The following is a 7,207-nucleotide window of genomic DNA, read 5'->3' on the forward strand; positions in this document are numbered from 1 at the left end:
ACACACACACACACACACACACACACACACAAAGACCTCCTCTCTCTCTCACACACAAACACACACTCACAGCTGTTTATACTCCTCTCTCCGATGAGCAGCGGAGCCGTTTGGAGAGCACAGGCTGCAGGAGTCCGGAGGAATCGGCGGCTCCACCGGAGAGCATCTGTACGGGAAAAATCTGGACGACTAGTTTTGATTTTTTAATATTTTTCCTGATCAACTACACGGCTTTCGCTCTCTTTATCATCCACTTCTTCTTGTGTATGTCTGTCCCGGCTGCTCCGTTGGAATCTGGAGTACAGACGCGGGATCAGCAGCAGCAGCAGAGTGAAAACGGAGACATGAGTTTCTGCTGCCCGCTTTCTCCCGTTCACTGACAGAAGAGAGAAACGCAAGGTTGGTCGGGCTCCGGGTTACAAGTTTAAACATCGCTCTTTTTGTGTCAGTGCACTTGATTTAACCTTTGTACTTCCTTTTGTGCTGTGATCACACATTCAGCACTCCTCCATGCCCGTTGCGTTTTGCAGAAAGTCCGTCTCTCCGTCTGCCAGCTGCCCGGCTGGGGACTTGAACCGACCTCTGGTTGTAGTTTTGGGGGGAATTCCATGTTGCCATCAAGCTCTCGTAGAGAAACACTCCTGCTCCATAAACGCGCTTAGCAGTCACAGTGCAGTGAGTGTGAGCGCCAGTGGAGATTAGCCCTGATTATTATCTCTCATGTGAAGCTCTGGAGGTTGTTTGGAAGGAAGATGGAGCTGGTCATCATTTGAAAACAAAAAAACAAAAATAGACGGAACGCAGCTTAAATGAAACATTCATACGAGAACCAGATGCAGCTCTGCAACCCTAACCAAACGTTTCATTGCACCAGAGGAAAACAAACTTTCGTCACGTTACGTTGACGCCGCCGCATCGCGCAAGCTCGAGTATTTGGCGCGCTCGCTTTCCTCACGGTTTCCCCGCTTGGATCCGTCATGCAGGCATGTTTAGGCAGGGAGATCAACCTTACTTCACCCTTGAATTTCAATCGGCTTCAGTTCACGTCAGTCCTGCTTTCTGTGTTGATTTAACTAGCAAAGTAAAGATTTGTTTCCAGCATTGTTGCTGTCGGCTGGTGACAGAACCCAAAGGGTGGCTTCGTCTATTTATAGGGAGACGCAGGCAGGCCGGCTTTGAAGATATGAGGTTTGTGTGTGTGTGTGTTTGTGTGTGTCGGTGACGGAGAGACGGAGGGTGTTGGTTGATGCCTTTCTCAGTGGCATTTGCAGCTACCTGAAATGTCATCATGGGTTCTAGTTGTTTGTGCATTTCTTACAGCACAGTCACAAACGGCACAGATGTTGATTTAAAAAGGAAAAAGTGACCCAGTGGTGCAGCAGATGGTACCGTACAGCTGTAACTTTCCAGATGAGGAGGTTATCTTGTGATGAATGTAAATAGCTGGTGTGTGGGTCCAAATCAGCAGATCGTATCTTCAGGTTCCTGTCCTGTCAGTACAGCGCAATGGTTGAGAGACACACAACAGGCGTGTGAGGTAGATAGAGATTGAGGGCAGGACTATTTCTGTCTGCTGAAATGACGACGGAAAATTGGAAGCAGCCATGCATCAAACTGGGTGTAACTTTTCTGCTTTTGTTTAGTTCATCTGCACCACCCTGGTGAGATAAAAAAAAAACATGAAAAAATGATTTAATTTGTTTAAAAAGAGTGAAGTGCTCTAAAACAACCAAAGGTTTTGGTAAAGTCGGAATCACTGTCTCTGTTGGTGAAGCCGTTCATCTTGCAGGTTTGATTGATGTCGCACTACAAAACCAGAAAATCTTACCAAGTTTGTTTTGGTCTGGTTTCTGCTGCAAATATCTTAGTTTCATTTTATTCCAAGTATACCAACTTACAAGAGTTCTTGATCTATTGGCAGATTGTTACACTTATAACAAGATATTTTTCGGAGGTTATAAATGAATCTCTCTGCCTATTGAACAAGAACTTTTTCATCAGTATTGAGGAATTATTTACTTGAAACAAGCCTCTATATCGTGCAGTGAGAGTGAGACAACTGTGAATCTGGTATTTAGAGTCAAATATAACATCTACTTGTGTTTTAGCAAAAGAGAATAGCAACAGTTAAAACTGCTGCCTCATCAATAATTAGACATATTTATTACTGTACGATGTATAGTTTCTGTGGAACCAAAATGTGTTGGAAGTTGTTGGCTAATAGTTTTCTAAGAGTTGCTAAGTTGTATTTTTAATGCTGATGTAATATTTAGACAGTAGGTCAGAGTCTCACACCACTCACAAATGACAAGGCCAAATATGCTAAAGGTCACACAGACGGTGAAGAACAGCTTAGAAAGAGAGGACAGAAGAAAACGGCCATAAGTCGAACCTGATATCGCCATGGTGAGGTTTTCTGACATAGTGCAGCTCTGGTTACAACGGTGCAAATTGAATCGGCAAGATATGGCTCTGTTGTTTAATTGAATGTGCTTCTAATGTAATAATGTATAACGCGTGTAGTGAAGCTGAGTTGGACATCATAAGCACCCATGTTTGTGACTGGCTGACTGCAAATATCTCAATTTGAAGAAATATGCCTTTGTTGCAACCGCGGGGAAAAGGGGAAAAAAATCCCTGCCATCTTTCATCCAGCTGATTGGTAGTGCACAGCCACATGTGGAGGAAGGGCAGCTCTCTATGCTCCACATAGGGGAGAAAACTCTGGCCGGAGTTCAGGAAAGTAGAACGTACTTATCAGAGAGTTGAATAAACGGATATATGGAAGTAAAACGCATTAGTCAAAGTGAAACGTTAATTTCTGGCCGTCGGTGAAGGTTCCTCTGAATGAATGAATGAATGAATGTTTATTTGCACTGAAGTAGTGACTGATGCACCAGACTGGAAGACTCTGTCTGCATGGGGCGACTGTCGTCCAGATATGTGCAGGCTGCCCCTGTAACACAGAACGTTGCCCCCTTGAGGCAAAGCCTGATGATGACAGTTGATGAGTCCCTGATCAAGAGGAGCAACAGGCACCGTTTTCCCTGTTCTACTTTATTTTAACAACATATTTTGCCTTAGTTGTGTATTTTACATATATTGTGAATCTTTTGCAATACTTCCTACAAAGTACCCCATGTTTTTTGTTTTTACTGAGTGTGCAGGACAATCACATCTTGAAGAACTCTGTTTTTTTGGCCCTTTTTTTTCCCCTGTTTCCATCCCAGCATAAACACATTCCCAGAAGAAATGAAGCATGTGTTGCGTAATTGTTCAGCGATTGGTGCAAATGACATTAATGTTTCTTGATCTAGTGTTGCACATCTGTGGAGAGACATGCAAACATTGGTTCCAAATGTCAGACTAACAGTTCAGCCATATTTATCAAATAAGGAGAAGAGGAAACATGAGGCAGGTTGGGCAATTTGCACAAAGTAAAAGTTGATTTTCTTTTAAAGTAGCAGTGAAGGCACAAAATAGCATCATAGACATTGACAAGAAAACAGAGATTAGCTTTAGTTATTAACCCTAATGTGCAGCTTTGGAGGTTGTTTGGAAGTAACTGGTTATGACCAACAACAGCATCAAGGTGTCTGCTTTGTGATGTAATCTCTATTGTTGTCTGGTTTTAATGTCACCTCAGAGTTTACGTAACCTCTGCGAATGGAAACAGATCAACCTTTATGGCTAGGAAGGCATAAAGTTACATTGGCTCTCCATTTTTTCCCTACATCTGTTTGGTCCATCAATGCATTTTAGTGGAAATATTGTCTAAAAGATCAAGTCACTGCAGGATCCGGCTGTAGGTGGCTGCTTAATATTTTTCTTGATGCCAAACACTGGATTTTGACAAAATGTCAGTAAATAGTTTTACTAGAATGCCTCTCTGCTGCTAATACGAACCGTATGGAGTAAAAACACATCCTTTAAATAAAACAAAAAAGCTTTTTCCACATTCACACGATAGAAGGTCAGGTGCTAGATTAAATCTGACATTTATACTGGAAATTGGTTTTTAGATAATTGATTATTAAATTACTTAAAAGATAATTTAATGAATCACTCAATTGTGAAGGAAAAGCACTCTTAACTGTCTTATATTAACACTTGTTAAACTGGTAATGAAAAACCTTGAATTTTCACCCAACGACAGAAATTACAGTCATGCTGTTTTTTATTTGAATCCATCTGTGGTTCGGAGTAAACGTGGAAAGCAAGGAGGTCTTGTTTTGTTTGTATCGCTCTCATGGCGTGTTCAGCAGAAAGGGTCCCTTAGGGTCACGCGGTGAGAGGTGGGGGTAACCTTCCCTGGGGCTCCAGTCGCTCTCTAGCGCCCTTCAGTAAACACGGCCTGCCTCATCTATCAGCTGCACATCTGCGAAGTTCAGATCGATTCCCGTCCAGCAATGTCCGCCAGTGTCAACGGGCCGTTGTGTCTGTAGCTCCCAGTAGGTTACCGAGTTTATTTTGATCGAGAGAGAACAGCCTTTGTGTGCTTTGTGCAAATGAACCAAACACCTGCGGTGGTGTGGGAAACACAAACAAAACCAAAATGCAGCAAAGAACTTTCCACCTCAACTCAGAAACATTCAATATTTCCTGGATTTGGAAATACAATTATCTATTGACCTGCATATTGGGAGATGGAGTTTATACGTACGTGTGTGTGTGCATGCATGTGCATTTGTTTGTAACACCTTGTGGGGACCACTGCTCCTTGTGGGGACCAAAGCCTGGTCCCCACAAGGGGAAACCCTATTTTTGGGTCAGGGGTCAGATTTAGGACTAAGGTGTGAATTGAGGGTTCGGTATGCACTGGTTAAGGTTAGGATAAGGGTACGGTTTAGGCTGTAGAAAAGAATGGAAATCAATGGAAAGTCCCCACAAAGATAGCTACGTAAACATGTGTGTGTGTGTGTGTGTGTGTGTGTGTGTGTGTGTGTGTTTTGCTGGGAGTTGAGTGTGAGTCAGGGATGTTACTTTATTTTGGTGAGGCTCCAACTGTTGCATTCAGCCATGCAAGAATCCCACTCATGCAGCAAATTTAAAGCCTGGGCTTTTCCTGTCAGACGTTTTACAAAATATTCTGAGTACATTTTACTTTTACCTTTTTAGAAAGATTTTTTTTTCTTTTTTTTTTTTTTCTTTTTTTTGCTCACTTTTGGCTTTGATTTATCTTAAGATAACACCAGCAGATCAAAAATATCCCAGATATACTCTCTTAAATCACCCACTTCAGTTTGTATTTTTTGTTGCTTTGGTTCAGTTTTTTTTGTTTTTACTGCATTGTCTTCTGTTCATGTGAGTCCTCTGTAAGCAGAGCGCTGCTGGAAGGACGATGAATTCTGCATAGGGTTACATAACCCGATTCTCCCCAGCTGCCTTCGATTACAGAGGGATTTCTTGTGAGGTCTTTTATTCATTTCTGTGGGATAAGTCAGTAGGAGAAGAAGGTTAAAAAGTACATACTATTTTTCTAGTTTATGTTTAGAAGTAAAAACCACTTAGGTAGTCATGGGTGTTGAACAAGAAGTTTCTCAAGACCCCATGTGTGTACAGATTCTTACGTTCATGAGTGAGAGGACAGTAGATATTTTTCTATTTGTGTTACGTCAGTTTGTACCAAGTCCACCTAGAAGGTTTTAGCTGGGTTTCTTTTTTGCTAAACAAAAGTTTTGTCACCTGTTGAAGCTTCCACATTTTGACAGACATGCGAAGTTTGTGAATAACTTTGAAGTTTTACATTTTCTCCAAAAGAAAAGTACAGTAAGATGTGTTGACCTTCAAACTCTGAGTCAGTTCTCTGTTGAGGCATTTTCATGCTCTTTTATGGTCTGTTGTTTTGGTTGAGATGTTCCTCTAAGGTTTCCCACACATATCTGAACTTTTGACCATTCTTCTTTGCAAAATAATTAAAGCTTTGTCAGACCAGAGAGTGCCTGCAAACGATACTAGAAAATTCATTTGTCACAATAACATATTTTGCTGGACGATAAATTGTTCCAGAAATTATTGCGATAAACAATAATGTTTTAAGATCATTTTCAAATATTATATAGATAATGGCATAACAACGCAAGTTCACCCTCTTAAAGACCACCAAACTTTAATTTAGTAATTAACACTGGAACTGGAATGTTTTAATGATCCAAAATAACACAACAACCAAGAATAATAAATAAAACCGTCATCCTACTGGAAGGTGAACATCCACCCCAGTTTCATTTAGTCTTTTTGCAGCTTTCCTGTCCCTATTGAAGAAAGGCATCCCCACAGCATGATGCTGCCACCACTATGTGTCATTGGGGGTTTGAGTTATTTGGATAATCATCAGTTTTCCTTCACACACATAAAACTTCAGTTTTATTCTTGCCTGATTTCTTTAAATGGGACAATATGGCAGCAAAAAAAAAAAAAAAAGATTTAAAGTCGTCATGTTAAAATATTTGGTCATAAATGTGTTGAATATTATCACAGAGTCTTATCGGTTCTGCAAATAAAGTCTTGCAAAAACATAGCCTGGGAGAGTCGACGTCTCTCCACGTGGGAGGGTTTATTTTGTCTGAGAGCGAAGCCTCTGCTCCACTGGCTGAGCTACGTGTCGCTTGGCTAATCCCGACCGTCTCCGTAAGTGGCATTTGACCAGAATGAGCAGCTTAGTGGCATCTGTCAAACCGAATAACTCCCCCCTTTTACCTTCCTCCCACCTACTGAGGTGACGGCAGTGAGGCTGTCGACCAGTGAAGGAGTCACTTGTGGAAGAGCGAGGACGAAACTGCGACCACGTCAGGTTTCTAAGGAGAGAATCAGTGGGATCTGCTTCTTTAATTCTTTCCTGCTTTCCTTCTTCTACAAACCATCTGGCAGCGTTCTTCTTAGCTCCACCTCTTCCTAATTCACTACCTGATTACTAACAGAAGCCATCGACTCCTGGACGATCCTTTTTTTTTTTTTAGATTTTCTATTCTCTTTGTTATTTTCCTTTTGGCAAAGCTACAAAGCCTTTCTCCTTTTTTAACTAACTTGCAGCAACTCGTGCATCCTGCAAAGTACTTGTTGTCATGCCAGCTGACCTGAGAATGAACAGTGGGAGTAAACCAGCTCCCAAACTGGTCAAGGCCTGCACGTTCTCCCCTCTGAATGACCTGCACGTACTGGTGACGTGTGTGTGTGTGTGTGTGTGTGTGTGTGTGTGTGTGTGTGT

General features: G+C 41.8%; 1 protein-coding gene across 7 annotated transcripts in view; it reads left to right on the plus strand.

Moving 5' to 3' along the window:
- The window catches only part of add3a (adducin 3 (gamma) a), a 108,259-nt gene that overhangs the window by 61,596 nt on the left and 39,456 nt on the right, over positions 1-7,207 (plus strand). The window contains exons 1-2 of one of the 7 annotated variants that reach the window (XM_016679426.1): positions 21-168; positions 306-399. The exons of 3 other annotated variants lie outside the window; for them this stretch is intronic. The gene's annotated coding sequence lies outside the window, so the exon portion shown is untranslated. Of the gene's footprint in view, positions 1-19; positions 400-7,207 lie in introns of those variants that run through there. 3 more of the 7 variants (XM_016679428.1, XM_016679429.1, XM_016679427.1) reach the window with 3 other exon arrangements.

This window comes from Poecilia formosa, unplaced genomic scaffold (genome assembly GCF_000485575.1).
Source record: "Poecilia formosa unplaced genomic scaffold, Poecilia_formosa-5.1.2 Scaffold211, whole genome shotgun sequence".
In the NCBI taxonomy this organism is placed as follows: Eukaryota; Metazoa; Chordata; class Actinopteri; order Cyprinodontiformes; family Poeciliidae; genus Poecilia; species Poecilia formosa.